This window comes from Manis pentadactyla, chromosome 18, assembly GCF_030020395.1.
Source record: "Manis pentadactyla isolate mManPen7 chromosome 18, mManPen7.hap1, whole genome shotgun sequence".
NCBI classification, from domain to species: Eukaryota; Metazoa; Chordata; class Mammalia; order Pholidota; family Manidae; genus Manis; species Manis pentadactyla.
In genome coordinates, this window is record NC_080036.1 from 22,117,145 (window position 1) to 22,133,592 (window position 16,448).

At 36.0% G+C, this 16,448-nt stretch overlaps 1 long non-coding RNA gene across 1 annotated transcript in view; it reads right to left on the reverse strand.

Moving 5' to 3' along the window:
- LOC130681485 (uncharacterized) overlaps positions 1-16,084 on the reverse strand; it is a 203,478-nt gene extending 187,394 nt beyond the window's left edge. The window contains exon 1 of the long non-coding RNA XR_008994665.1: positions 15,956-16,084. This is a non-coding gene — a long non-coding RNA (uncharacterized LOC130681485). The remainder of the gene's footprint in view (positions 1-15,955) is intronic.
- Positions 16,085-16,448: the final 364 nt, after the last annotated feature.

The following is a 16,448-nucleotide window of genomic DNA, read 5'->3' on the forward strand; positions in this document are numbered from 1 at the left end:
CCAAATACGTAGTGAATGCAGGAATCCAAAACAAGCAAGTAATTTCTGAATTTACTTTTTATTCTAGATTCATGAATTTTGATGAACCATGGTTTTTATTTCCACATTTATATGCAGCATAGAGAACAGGAGAATAAGCCTGGGTTTTTCCAAAGGTAGGCAGTCTGCTAACAAATGCCAGCATAAAGCTGGGGCCCCAAGACCTAATTTGTTAGTGTGCAGGTGAACAAGCGAAAAAAGTCATCAAGCAAAAAAGAAGAGCAAGAAATTTACCAAACTTTAACTTGGTGTTGGGGTGGAGGATACCCCCAAGGATTGGCAATCCTAAATCAGACCTTATGAGAAATTGACAACAGACTCATGCTATGTGGGTCCAGAACACCTCCAGCCAAGATGTATTAAAACTTCCCTCAGTTATTATTGTTTCATGAATCTGCAAGAAAGAAAGAACAATTCCTCTCTGGGGGAGCAGCTGTCAGCAGAAAAATAATAAAAATAAGTAAAAATGACAATGTTAGGAACAGCCTAAGATATTACAATTGTCAGACAAAGAACATGAACATTGTATGCTTAGTTTGTTTCAAGAAAGAAAAGGGATGGAAGATATTTTAAAAATAAAGCATGAGAATAAAAATAAAAATAAGCATGAGACTATAAAATCTGCCCAAGATTTTCAGAAAAAGCTCAATGGATCATCTAAGAAAGAAAATACCAACTTAGCCTCAAAATACAAAAAACAAAAATCAGTGGAACTACACAGAGAGCTGATCAATCCGTCTGTATAGTGGAAGACTGTAATCAAAACCACAATAAGATACCACCTCACACCTGCTAGGATGGCTATTACCAAAAACAAAACAAAAGACAGAAAGAATTGGCAAGGAGGTGGGGAAACTGGAACACTTGTGCACGGTTGGTGGGACTGCAAAATGGGGCAGCCAAAAGGAAAACAGTACGTGGCTCCTCAAAAAACTGAAAAGAGAACTACCATATGATCCAACAATCTTATTTCTGTGTATTTATCTAAAAGAATTGAAATTAGCACTCCCATGTTTATTGAAGCACTAGTCACAACAGCCAAGATCTAGAACAAGCTAAACATCCATGGATGGATGACGGATAAAGAAAATGCATTATGTACATACAACAGAATACTATTTAGACTTTTGAAAAGAAAGAAATTCTGCAATTTGCATCACCATGGAGGAACCTTGAGGACATTATAAGTGAAATAAGCCTGCTACTGATATGAAGTTTCTAAAATAGTCATATTCTTAGAGTCATAGGGTGGAATGGCATTTGTCGGAGGTGGGTAGGGGATGGGAAAAGGGAAATTACTAATCAACAGGCATGAAGTTTCAGCCAAGCATGATGAATAAGCTCTAGAGATCTTAAATGTACAACATTGTATCTAATAGTCAAACAACATATTGTGCACCTAAAAATTTGTTAAGAGGGTAAATCTCATCACAATAAAATTAAAAAAGAAGATTATAACATGCATATCTCAGTAATCAAGTGACCAATCAGACCATAAAATAATCAGTAAAGATAAAAACAAATACAATTAAAAACTCTATCAATAGAAAAATATAGAACATTATACCCCATAACTGGAGAATAAATATTGTTTTAAAGCACAAATTAATTCTTTATAAGAATAGACCATGTTTCAAACCATAAATTAACTCTCAAAAGAACTTCCTAAGATGCCATAGAGGCAAAAGTCTATGACTACCACCCAGCTAAGTTAACATCTATAACAAGGTAGTAACTAGAAAAATGACACATAAAAATAAATAACTCATGGGTTCAGGAATAAAAATGAAATTGATAAATATATATGATTAAATAATAACAGAAAAACTACATGTCAGATCTTCTTGTCTGACTTTTCCATCTGTCTCTCTATGACCCCTTTTAATGAAAAGACTTTTTTTTTACTGAAAAGACTATGCCAAACAAGTCTGAAATTCCAGCTATAGCAGTTATTGTGAATTTACCAATGTCTGTTAATCTCTCCTACTTTTTTTTTCCATTTTACTTTTCATTTTTCTATATTAACTGAGGTAGAATTTATCTTCTATGAAATGTACAGACTTCAAGTGTACATGTTGATAAGTGCATATATCAGAGTAACCCACAGGCATATTAAAATACTGGATATTTCTGTCACACAGGAACTTCCCTTCTTCTCAACCCCCCAGAGGCAATTTGTGCCCTGATTTCTATCACAACAGAATAATAATGGCATTCCTAGTACTTTATAAATGGAATCACATAACATGTTCTCTTTTGTGTCTTTCTTCTTTCACTCAGCATTATGTTTTCAGATTCATCCGTGGTATTGTATCAGTGACTCATTCTTTTTTAATTGCTAAATAGTACTCCAGTGAATATATGACAATTTAATCATCCATTGGACTACTGAAGATTATTTGAGTTGTTTCCCATTAGGGGATATTATGCATAAATGCTCTATAATTATTCTAGTATAAATCTTCTGGGAATATGTATGTTTTATTTTTTTAGGCAGATACACCACAGTGAAATTATGAGGTTATAATATAACCTATATAATATATGGGCATGTTTAACTTTATGGGAAACTATAAAAAGTTTTCAAAGTAGTAAATGTAATTTTCATTCTCACCAGGAGCATATGACAGGTTATGGTTCTCTGAAACCTCATAAATAGTTTGTGTTTAAGTCTAGTCATTCTAGTAGTTATGTAAGAATGTCTCATGGTTTAATTTGCATCTCCCTGATTACCAAAGATGTTAAGCATTTTCTCACATGCTTTTTATTCAGTCTTTCATTACGTCTTCTTTTCAAGCCTTTTGCCCATTTTAAATTGAATTATTTGTCTTTACTACTGAGTTGTAAGGGTTATTTACATATTCTAGATACACAAACTTTGTCAAGTATGGATGCTATGAATAATTTCCAGTATGTTAATACTACACTGTCATAATTAATATAGCTTTAAGTAGGTCTTAAAATTTGATTATGTTAAGTCCTCAACTTTCTTCTTCTTTCCAAGATTATTTTCCCTATTCTAGTTTCTTTGCATGTCCGGATAAATTTTTAAGTGAGCTTGTCAACTTCTACAGAAAAGCTGGCTGACATTGTAATTTGGATCATATTGAATCCATAGATCCATTTTCTGGGAAAAGAGTATTAAAACAGCCACCCAAAATTATGGATTTGTCTATTCCTCCCCTCAGCCCTGTTACTTATTGCTTCTCATATTTGGAAGCTTTGTAACTGAATGTATATACAATTCCATTTCACCTCTTCTATTGGTTTTTAGCTATATCACTTTGTTTTAGTTTATTTGCTTGTTTGGGTTTCCTCAAGGGATTGCAGTTGCATCATTAACCTATCACCTTGGATTAATATTATATCACTTCATGTATAATACAAGACTCTCATAACATACTTTCTTTTACCACCTCCTGTTCTTTGTGTTATTTTTGTCCTACAGTTTTTCTCTGACATATGTTATAAGCACAATAATACATGATGATTATTTTTATTTAAAATAGTAAAACAACTATTAAAGATATTAAGAAACTAACAAAAAGATTTCTGAATATTTACTCATGTATTAACCATTTCTCACACTTTATTTCTTCATGTAGATGTGAGTTTATATTTGATGTTATTTCTATTAAATCTGATGAACTTCCTTCAGCATGCTTTACAATACAAGTCTGCTGGTGATAAATTCTGTTTTTACACATCTAAAATGTCTTTTTTTTCATATTTACTGTATTTTAAGTTGATGGTCCCCACTCAGCCCAACACTGAAAGATGTTATTCCATTGCTTTAGAATCTCTATTATTTTTTAAACAAAGTTTTCGGTATTTCTTATTGATTTTTCTCATATATGTAATCTTGCTACAATACCACATTCTCCAACTTGGTCACTTTTAAGGGTTTCTCTTTATGGTTTTAGCAATTTGACATATTGTGCCTAGAAATGGTATTCTTAGAATTTACCCTTCTTGGTATTTGTTGAGAATCTTGGACTTCTAGGTTGATATTTTTCATGAAGTTTGGGGAAATGTTGTCTATTTATTATCTCTTCAAATATTATTTGTGTTTCAATTTATCTCTTCTTTCTAGACACCAATTACATCCCTTTTAGACTTCTTGTTATTATCCCATGGGTCTCCAACACCCGCTCATTTTTTCTTGGCAAAATTTTTCTGTGTACTATGCTTTGTAGTTTTTTGCTGCTCCTTACCCAAATTCATTGATTTTTCGTCTACAGTATCCAATTTGCTATTGATCCCTTCTACAAATGAATATAGTGTATTCAGTTCTAAAATTTCCATTTACGTATCTCTTACAGATTCTATTTTTCTGACATTTTCCCCATCTGTTCATTCATTACTTTTTCCTTTAAATTTCAATCATACCGTAACTATTTTAGTCTTTGCCTGCTAACTCCAACATATCTTTTATTCCTGACCCTATTTCTTTTGCCGGCTTTTTCTTTTGGTTATGGGTCACATTATCCTGTTTCTTCTCATGTCCAATAATATTTTGTCTACTGGGCATTGTGTATGTTAACACTGGGAATCTGAATTTTGACATCCACTGTAAAGAATGCTGAGTTTTATTTGGCACACATGATTTATTGGAAGGCATAATTTATCCTTCCATGGCTTATTTGTAGGCCTTCTTGGAAAAGTTCAGGAGCAACACTTATCCTAGGGAAAAATGTAACCCTACTCAAAGGCAGGGATTTTTTGGCATCTCAGCTATGCCTGGTCAAAAATTCAACATCTCTCAATACTGTGCCATCTCTAAAATCTTAGTTCAGCTTTTCTCTGGCACGACTCAAGAAATAATATGTGCAGCTGAGCATTTGGCCAAATGTTTAAGGGGTCTCCCTACAGATTTATGGAATTTCTTCTCTGAACACATCTGTTCTCTGGTACCATACTCTTTACATTCTAGCCTCACAGCAGCCCTAACCTCTAATCTTCATTAACTCTGCTCAGGAAGGCACTTACACTCTTGAGTTCCAATCCCATGTGTAGTAGTTTTTAACAGGCCCGAAGCAGACGTCCGAAGTGAATGTAGGACTTTCCTCAAGTGTTTCCATTCTTTCAAGGATCAAACCCTGCACTGCCTGTTTTTCAATATCTGAAGCCATTTGCTTCCTATATTTCATCCAGTTCTATAATGGTTCATGGCAAGAGGACAAGGCTTATTAACATCCCTCCATCAGAGCCGGAACAGGAAGTACCTCTAATTCTTCAAGCGTCTTCCACATCTCAGATTTACATTTATCTCTGTCTCTCTATTGTCCCTTCCACGGCAGCTGTCTTCCCTTGGGCATCTGGTAATTTACCCTTTATTCTGCAGTGGTGGTTGTATTTGTCTTCAGTTTCTTCTCTGAGTTCTATCAATTCCTATTTCATAACTTCCCGGTGTTTATCTTTTGTATTCTGATTCAAGGTACCTTTGCATCATATGCAATTGCTCTTTTAACGATATTAATTCATAATAGAGTGTTTGGTTGCACTGATTTTTTTCATGACTGTCTTTTTGCAATGTTGTCATCAGCTGAATGTTTGGATACTAATTTATGCTTTCTTCTTACAATAACTTTACACAGGTACTGATTTCTTATTATAATGATTAATATTGAACTTTCCCCAGATCCACAATAGCAGGAAATTCCATGTGAGGAAAGATTTTAGAAATGATAGGAGAAGGTATAAGTGGTTTCATAGTTCAGAAGTCAAAATTCCCACATCGGTTACTACAGGAACTGGCACTGGTTTTCCCCTTTTCGTTTTTCTTATTCTTAAGGACTATTTTGCTTCAGTAAACTCTTCGTCTTCATCTACCTCCTATGTTACCTTTATCAGGAAGTCTGAAGAGGCAGCACACACACAAGAAGTCTCCTCTTCCTGAAAAGGGACCTTATCAGAACTTGCTCTTTCTTTTGACTTCCCATAGCTCTGACCCACCGGATCTAAAACCTTCTCCCAACATTTCCCCAACCATGGTGGGACCTTCTTATTGGAAGTAAAACCGTTAATACGTGGCTTCTGGTTTCAGCTCCAACACCTGAAAAACTTAAAAGGCACTACCTCTATCTTACCCGGAGGAAAATCTGGGTGATCTGGAAATCAAGGACTTTTCTTGGATTCATCAGAGAATGGAAGTCATAGGGCAAACCACTACCTAAAATCTGAGAGATAGGAACATCCATAAAGATAGCAACCAATATTTAGTTACCTGGAGCAGAAGCTACTGGAACCATAAACTGGTAGGAATGCTTAAATGCTAATCTTAACAAATTGCTGGAGGCTGAGTATGTACTATCACGAGAGTGAAAAATTTCTAGGCACCTCAAGGGACTCCCTATCTGTTCATTCTTTCTTTCTTCTGGTCCTTTGCCCCATGAATTCCACCAGATTCACGTGGTGAGGATTTGAGAAATATATTCTCATTGCTGTTGCAAGTGGAGGAGAAAAATTACCAGTGTAAAATATGCCCACAGACTTCTGCAAAAGAAAGGCCTACTCTCCAGAAAAGAGGACATTGATGGAGTTCAATTCTGAAGCCTTATCCCAGTTGGGAGATGGGAAATTCTCCCAACTCCAGTCCCCTCCAGCTGTCTTATCTCACCTACAAGGTGACACCCTGGTCAACAGGATCTGAGCTTCAAGGAAATAGACTGCGAACACTGCAACCAGATCAGTAGGAAAAAAGCTATACCACTGGAGAAACACTCGTGAGGATCACAGCCTTGATCACAACCACAAAACACAAATCCACCAATAGACTAAGACCTGTTCAGATAACAAAATGCTCCATTTTTCTTACACCTATCCACCATATCTACTGTATTATCAATTTATCAACATAATATCACCATAATAACTGTGTCACAGCTATAAAAACTGTAAGAGCAACAATCTCTCTAAGAAAGAGCACATAGAAAAACCCAAAATCCAGAGAGAAAACAAAAAGGAACACTAGGAGAATTTGTAGGATCTGATACCTGTACCTATGAGCAATAGTAAATGCAACCCAATTCCTAACTATATTAACATAGATCCTCATACTGAAGGATTTACCTCTTTCCCATTACCTGATAGCCAAGAAAAATCACAAGATATACCAGAAGAAAATACACAATCTGAAGAGACAAAGCAACCAGAACAAGACACACACATGACACAGATAATGGAATTATCAGAGAATTCAAAATAACAATGATTAATATGGAAAGGGCTCCAGTTAAAAAAAAATCTAAGCATAGAGTTGGAAAACCAAAGAAAGAACCATAAATGAAGTAATAGAAATTAAGAAAGACTTTGAAAGGCTCATCAGTATTCCAGTTGAGGAAAGAATGAATAAACTTGAAGGCAGATCAATAGAAACTTCCTAAGTTGAAATGCAAAAGGAAAAATGAATGAAAAAGATATTTTAAAAAGGACAGAATATCCAAGAACTGTGGGATAATTTCAAAAGGGTAATGTGTGTGATTAGAATGCAGAAGGAAAAGAAAACAAGAAGAAAGCAGAAAAAATATTTAATGTAATATAGCCAAGAACTTTCCAAAATTAATAACATACGTGAACTCATAGGTCCAGGAATCTCAAAAAACATGCAGAATGAAGACAAAAACAAACAAACACCTAAGCATTACATATTATATAACTTTCAACTTGGAGGAAACTTAAAGACAGGGAAAATCTTGAAAGTTGGCATGAGTACAAAATACTACTTATAGAACAAAAAGAATTCCAGCAGATTTCTCATCAGAAATCAAGCAAGCAAAAAAAGTGGAGTGAAATATTTAGTGATGAAAAAAGAAGAAAATAAAAACCCACCAACCTGAATTCAGACCTAGTATCAAGAGAAATTACCCTTTCAAAAGTGATGAAGAAATAAATAATTTGTAAGGCAAACAAAAATGGAGGAAATTCAAGGGCAGAGTTCCTAGGCAGAAAATGTAAAAAGAAGTTCTTCAGTCATAAGGAAAGTAATATAAGTTGGAAACTTAGATCAACATAGAGACAAGGTCCGTATGGATTATACGAAGATAAAATAAAATATATTATTTTTTCCTCTTAAATAATATACAGAGGCAGACATAGATTAGGTATAAATATATATTATAAAGTCTAGGACAACCACTAACACCTTTTAAAAAGAAATATAGTGGATTGGCTAAGGAAGGAGACAAAATGAAATCATACACAATGCTCAATAAAATCAAAGAAGACAGAAAAAGTGAGGGGAAAAGAAACAAAGGACAAACACAACAGATGAAAACAGTTACAAATGTGTGAGCTGCTAATCCAACTATAGCAATAATCACTTTAAATGTGAATGGGGAAAAAAAAAAGAAAAAAAATGTGAATGGATTACATACACCAATTAAAGCATAATGATTTTCAGAGTAAATCAAAATAAGACCCAACTACATGTTGTATACAAGAAACTTAACTTCGAACATAAAGACTCAAAGAAGTTTAAAGGAATGAAGGATGATTTACCACAGTAATCAAAAGAAAACTGGGGAAGCTTGTTAATTTTAGATAAAGCAAACTTCAGAACAATGAATATTGCCAAGAACAAAGAGGGATTTCACCTAGTGGTAAAAAGGTCAGTTCTCTAAGAAGACATAACAATCTTAAATGTGTAAGTACAAAAGAGTAAAAAAGAAATGAGGCAAAAACTGAAAGAACTTCAAGGACAAATAGACCATTCCTTAAACTTTCAGTAATGAATAAACTATCAAACCAAGCGAGCAGAAAATCAGTAGAGTTACAGGTGAACTGAACAGCATCATCAATCAACTGAAACCAATAGACATTTATAGAATGTTCGATCCAACTAGAGCAGAATACACATTCTTCTCAGGCTCACAAGAACATTCACCAAGAGAGACCACATTCCAGTCAATAACATACAATGTAGTAAATTTTAAAAAACAGAAATCATATGAAAAGTATTCTTGAACACAACAGAAATCAGTAACAGGAAAATCCCCAGTTATTTGGATAAAACAGCACTTATAAATAGTATGTGGGTCAAAGGAAAATTCTCAAGATAAATTTTTAAATATCTTGCACCAAATGAAAGTGAAAAAACAAGCCTTCAAAATTTAAGGAATGCAGTGAGAGCTGTGCTCAGAGGGAAATTTACAGTATTCAGTGCACATATTCAGAAAGAAGAACTAAGATCAATAACCCAAGATTCTACCCTAGAACACCAGAGAAAGAAGAGCCATTAAAACTAAAGGAAGGAGAGAAAAATGAAATAATAAGAATTATAGCAGAAATCAGTGAAATTATAACAGAAAAATGAGAAAATCAATGAAATCAGAGACTGATGCTTAAATAAAATCGTAAACCTCTTATCAGGCTAACCAAGAAAAAAGTCATAAATTACCAAAATAGGAAATAAAAGTGGTCTCATCACTACCAATCCCATGGACAATTAAAAGGATGGGAAGGAAATACTTCAACCTGATGCCCACATTATTTGATAACTTAGAGGAAATAGATTGATTTCTTGAAATATTCAAACTACAACATCACAAAAGGGGAAATAGCCTAAATACTCCTACTCTATTAATGACATCAAGTCAATAATTTAAAACATTCCTAAAAACAAAGCAACTGCTACAGCTTGTTTTACTGGTGAATTCTACCAAATACTTACAGAAGAAATAATGCCAACTCTCTACAACCTCTTTCAGAAAATAGAAGCAGAATTGGGGCTCTGTAACTTAACAGTAATAAAGTTATCCTCAAGCAAATATATTTAATCATGAGAAATTCTCTACTGTAGAATAAGGATTTACTCTTCTCAAATTAGAGAATTAATAATTCTATAAGAGAATTGATTACTTACACTTCATTTTAAAAATATCCAAAAAATGGAGTGAAGAAAAAAAAATTAATTACTGACAGTTCAGTATTAATGAGAAGACCCAATTTTACCTAGGGTTTTCTAGTTATCATTATCACTACTTGAAATGCATATAATATGTACATGTGGTATTTTTTAATGTTGCGCCGGATATTTTTAACTAAATAATATGAGTTATTTTTAAAAGTGGGAGTTCTATTTGAATAATGAAAATGAAATAGCTATAATGGAATGGGGAAATCTGGTATGTACAGGATATGAAGTCTAACATAAAACATGACATTGTCAAAGAAGTTACATGTCAACAGCAGATCACAATTACAAGCAAAAGAAGCCAAAAGGAAATTCACAATTTATAAAGTGAAATGGTCACATCAAAGATCTTTAAATATTGGCAATTTTTGTATGACATTCCCAAATCCATTAGGTTAGGGTTCAGTAAAGTTCTGATTGTTTGAAATAGTGTCAAATCTCTTAGACATTTTTTTGCTTCCATGTACAAGAACATAGGAATATTGTATTGCATAGTATTGACAGACTTTCAGACTTCCTGTTAAATATATTCCCCTTTCAAGCCCAAGACAGTGAGTATAAATAAGGAGCTGACAGTGAATATTATTTAGCATAGATGCCTGGAGAGACTTTTCTATGTGTCTTTGCTCCCTATCTCCATCCCCATGAAGAAAATATCATAATTTGAGGTAGTCAAAGGGGTTGGCATGCATATTTTGAAGAAAGAGAGGGAAGAAGAGAGGAAGGCAGGGGTGGGGAGAGGGCAGGAAAGTGCAGACAACACCTGCCTCAGACCGAAGTTCCTTATTTTACTCCTTTCCCAGCAAAACCAGTGACTCTGATCTCCCTGAGCAAAGAATTGAAACATGGAGTAAGATTTAGATTATGAAGCATCTCTCACTCCTACTGAGATGCCATGACTTCATGTCACAGGTAAAATTGACTTGTTCAAATGCAGGTTAAACCACTCAGCCCGAGTCCCTGGAAAATGCACTAAACTACTTTCAGACTCAGTTTCCCCATATATCTAATGGAATTAATGATGGCACCTATCTCACATGGGCATCAGCTTCTTTAAAGGGGATGATAAAGGTCACAGGCTGCACCTGATGATGTCAGCTGCTATTATTATTTAGAAATGAGTGATGAGACTGTGAAGCAATCCAGCCCATCTTGTGCAGATTCAGGCAATGGTGGGAAGATTCAGCAGATAGGGCATGATGGTCTGGTGTGTGTGGTCACAGCAAAGTCAAGGACAGAGACAGGAAAAAGGAAGTTACCAGTTCCCATACCATGCGGTGTGTGCTCTGGAAGAGGAGGAAATGCATCAGATGGTAATCAATAAGGATTGATTACCAAGCCTGTCCCCATAACCATAACAATTTGCAAGAGGAGCTAAAGTAGAAAAGTGCCATTTTAAAAAAAAAGTGCAAAAAGATCATAATCTGGGAAGAAAATCTTTTCTTCAGTGACACTCCTACAAAGAGAAATCTTAAATCAGAATTCATAGATAAGGAGACAGAGATGCACTTGCCCCCAGTATCCCAGCAGATCAGGAGTACAAAACAAACTGAAACTTAGACCTCAAGGCAGTGATGTGTAGTTGGAGACGAAGTGAACTGGACCTGCTTCAAGGTATTTTTAGACTCAGTTCTGTCACTAAGTATTCTTATTTCTCAAGGAAATTGCCAGGAAAATCCAGGCTATCTCAGTTGGCTATCAGAGGCCATCGCTTGGGTCCTCCTATCATCCACCACAATATAAAATGGTGCAACTGGACCACTTCCATGATCCCTTAAAACTATAAACCACAACAAATCACTCTTAAGTTCCCAATTTTGCGGAAATTTAACTTTCATGTGGAACAACCTATAGAAGTCCAGGAAAAGCATGTGTGTTTGTCTCTTACATAGACAGTTGGCATTTTCCTGGAAAAATATGTGCAAAATTAAATCATTCTAGCATGAGAAGATTATAGGAACATCCCAAGAGAAAAAAGGGGGAGTGAGTTGGATGCTTCTGGATGCTGAAGAAGCAGGCTGCAATATGTCCCCCCAAAACTTGCCAACTGCCTGTAATTTAGATAGATAATAATTTTTGTTTTATTTATATATCTCAAATGCATAATCCAGTCTATATAATTTTGAACTAACAGTCAAATCTGATTCAAATTTTATTCTTGTGGATAAAAATGCTGGCAAAAGGGACTTTTTAATTTAAAAAACAAATACTAATATAATATGACTTCATGCTTGGCTTCTGTTGCCATTTTTGACACTTGAACCTATAACAGTGGAAGGCAACGTGCTGTGTCAAGATCCTCCCCAGTCTCGTTAATAACCGTGATCGCACCAATCATGAAGGCTGGTGGACATTGAAACGAGACTCACCAAAGCAGGAAAGAAGACCATTGGTTTAATTCTTCTGGAAAAAGTATGAATATGAATGGGCTCAGGTTGGGGCTACCCTGGAGTGACCTGACTCATATCGGAGTTCTTGTTTTAACATTAACATAGTCCTTGCTTAACACTGAACACTGAATCCTCGTGTTAACAGCTCTGTGTTAACGTGAAAGGCAGTTAACCTCTGTGCACCTAAAATGATTAAGCTGCAAATCAGAATAATAATTCAGAATTCACAAAGTTGTCGTGGATATTAAGTGAGGACTTACCCCAAAATGCTTGGATAATTATAAATCAGCTTATAAAATTAAACTGACACTATTATTTTGCATAAATTAATTTTATTCTTTTGCATAAAGAATAATATTTAAATATAAGTACAGCGCCATGCCTTCATTTCAAACTTCAGTGAGGTGGTTTATTTTATTCCTGATTTCAGAGATTACTGCATACATCTTATTTGAGCTTTCTGGAAGTGAGTTCTGTTTATTTCCCTTAAGTTTCAACTCTAGGTATGTGCTATTGGGAAGATCCCATAAGTTTCTTAATTTGCCCAAATGGAAATGTGGGCATGGGACCAGGTAATCTGTAAAGCCCTTCCCAGCAAATGATTCCTGTGATCATGAAATCCCATAAACTGCCCAGATTATAAAATGTTATTTCTCCATTTTTTTTTCTTTTTTTCAGTTCTGCCCTTAGATTACCCCAAGCTTTGTGTTTCTCCAAGCCCAGAGGAAGGGAAGAAGAGGGTCATGGGAAGAGACAGGCCCAGCAGAGCTGGGAAGCTAACTAATTGCAGGAACTTTGATCCTTGTTGCTACCCTCAATCAATGGTCTCTCCGTTTGTTCTGAATGTAAAGGAGTCAAAAAGCTAAGTCAAAATAAATTTACAATATCGACTTTGCAGGACTGTTCAGAAGAAGGCATCTGTTGAAAAAGAGGAAGGATGTGTGTCTAGGTATGTAAATAGAAATAAAGCATAGACCCATGTACAGGTCTAAAGAAACAAAGTTGCAGAATTGAAGAATGATTTGCATAATTTTGACAATGGGTGGAGGAGGGGTGCCTAGGACACTTGATTTTGATCAAATAACCTTAAGTTTTTCTCTGTGGCCCAGACATTTTTATTCTTACCTTCTACTTGGAAAGGTAAGAAACAGCACAGAACAGCAGAGCCACTTGTCATATGGCTGGTTCCTCTTTGGAGGAGTCTGGAAATAGTGCCAGACAACAGATTAGGTTACGTGGGAAAGAACCTGAGTTTTGTATAAAATTACTGAACTGAGGTTACACGTGGCCATGAGGAGACCTGCTCTCTCCTCCTCTGGTTCCGTGGCCACTTTTGTATGATGAATCACGTCTCAGTCTATCTGCATGATCCTGCCTGGGACCAGTGGACTCGGGGCACGGAGGGACCCCGGCTGGGGAAGTGAGGGGGCTTGATCTCCTGGGAACCTAGTGGGTTGTCTGGAATGACTGAAGGGGTCACCGCATACATGCTCTCTCTAGCCTTGCTGTCACCACCTCATGACAGTAGACACTGAACAGGCTGAAAGGTACCTTTGTTTTTCTAACACTGAACTGAATTGGCCCTGGACCCTCAGTCTGGCTGACAGCAAAATCAAAGCCAAAGTAAAACCCTCCTTATTTGACAAGTAAAGGTAATTCAGCCCCTAGCCAATTTAAAACAATCCCCTTTCATTTCTGGTAATTAGTTACTAAGTCAAATTTAAGGTCAAAGCTCAGCCTGTTACAGATTCTTTCAGGCGCCTCCTTTTAATTTGGTCTTTTGGTATAGAAAAAAAACACTGTGTGCTTCTTGAGGAGCTCCTTCATTCACCCCACTAACCCTGCCTTGGTTCTCACTAGTAGCTGGCATTCTCTTAACCTGGTCCCCAGCTAACAGCATTTACATCCCTCAATGAAAAAAAAACTTTATTGCTACATCAGATATCATTAAGATCACACTCCACAATGCCTACTGCATCTAGATGAAAATAAAGCCATATTTTTTTCATGAGTATCCAAAGCACTAAGACAAGAAAGCAAAAACCAGAAAGAAATGATAGGGGAAGTGAGAAGAGCTCTTTCTATAGCCACCTAATTTATCACACCATGATAATAGCATATATATTACCATGGACGATAGCACTTTCAGGATTCAAATTTTTCAAAATAACTGTTTACATACATCTATTTATACATATGCAACTATATATTTCTGTAGGATCAGTTATTGGAAGTGAGTTTCTCTTTTAAAAGGCAAGGACATCTGTAATTTTAATAGATAATGTTGACTTTGTGCCTGAATAGGTTGTACCAATGCAGATTCCCACCAAGAGCATGAAAGCACCATTTTCCACAGCACTGCACATTGTTTTAAAGTATTTTGCTAAAATAAGTAGCATTACTTAAAGTTGCATATGTTTGATTATTAGCTTTTTTGAACACTTTTTAACATATTTATCGACCATTTGTATTTCATCAACTGTGAATTACTTGTTCATGGAATTTGCTTGCTTTTTAAAATTTATTTGTCTTTTTCTTATTAATCCATAAGGGTTCTTTATTCTGAATATTAATCTTTGCCTGTGCTTTTTGTTGCTGATAAAAATATTCCAGCCATTTGCTTACCTTTTATTTATGATTTATTTAATCATATAAATGTTTTGAGCTTTTGTGTGGTAAAATCTTTATATCGTTTTTCTTTATAAAATTTGGTTTTTATATTTCTCTTTAGGAAAGCCTTTCCTGCTTAAAATTATTTAAAGCAAAAATCTCTTTTATTTTTCCTTCCACAATTGCTACTGCTGTTTGCTTGCTTACTTTTTTTAAGATTGTATTACAGTCAATCTAGATTATTGTTGCATCTGGTGTGGGGTATTTTTTCAGGTAGATAACCAATTGTCCCCAAAATATTGATGTCAATTATTTTTCCTTCTAAGGAAAACACTATTCTTCTTGTACACCAAATTCCCATAGACATTTAGGTTTATTTCAGGGTCCCATAGCAAGGAGCTGCAGCAATTGGGAAGGATGCAGAAATTCAGTGGAATAAAACTGCATACAGCAATTACTTTCTTTCACATTATTAAAACCAAAATTAATATATGCTTCAGCTCCCAGAATTTTCTGTGTCCTCTGACTAAATAATTTAAATAGCCTTTGAATAACTTAGACCAGCCATAGAAAAGGCAGATTTCCTAGAGACAATTAGGCTAAAGTGTCCCAACTCCTTAAGCTCCCCACATTGAGCCACCAGCAGAGAAGTCTGCACACAGATATTTGAAAAGGCAAATTCAGAATAAAGAAAGAAATATTTGTGTTGGTTCAGTGAGGTCAGAAAGCCTTTTGTCATTCAGGTAGCCTGGAGACCTTATTTGAGAGTCCAGCCTGTACCTTCCAGGTCTGCAGGTAGTTGCTGAGGTTGGCCATTCAGAAGACCTGTGGAAACCTTCCTTTCTGCTGATACAACTTTTGAAAGAGGGAACTTTCTAAGACAGGCCTTTCAGACCTGGCTTTTCTCAAAAGAGAACTGAACTAACAGAGCTGTGATCTCCTATGCCATCCAAAGCAAAGGATTCCTTAACAGACACAGATCAATGTACCATTGGAAACATACCTCTTGGAAACCAAAACCAGCCTCCAGTCAGGGCATGTGCAGTCAGCACGGGTTACAGGAACAGAGAGGGTAAATTGGTTTCTTTACCTACCACCGACTAAGTCAAGTTTGAAGATCATCTGGATTAACCAGCGCTGTACAGCCGAAAGAGGGTTTCCATGCTGCAACATAAACATGCACTTTTTCAGGTTACGGCATGTGCAGGATATCCTCCCAGTTCGGGGAACTTGCCAAGCAAGGATTTTCTGCGTCCTGGTGACTCAGGGGACCACACCACATACCTGGACTGACAATGGCCTCCTCGCACCCAGAGGAATGCAGGATGACTGCAAGGGTGAAACGGGGCTGGGGATGAGCACTCCTCAATTCAGGGGAGTGCCAGGGAAGACATTAGAGCCGATTTGGGAGGCTACACAGTTTCCCCTCCTGCATTCAGTCCAGTCCACCCAGTGGAGAGCACAGGTGTGCGCATGTGCGTGTGTATGTTGAGCAT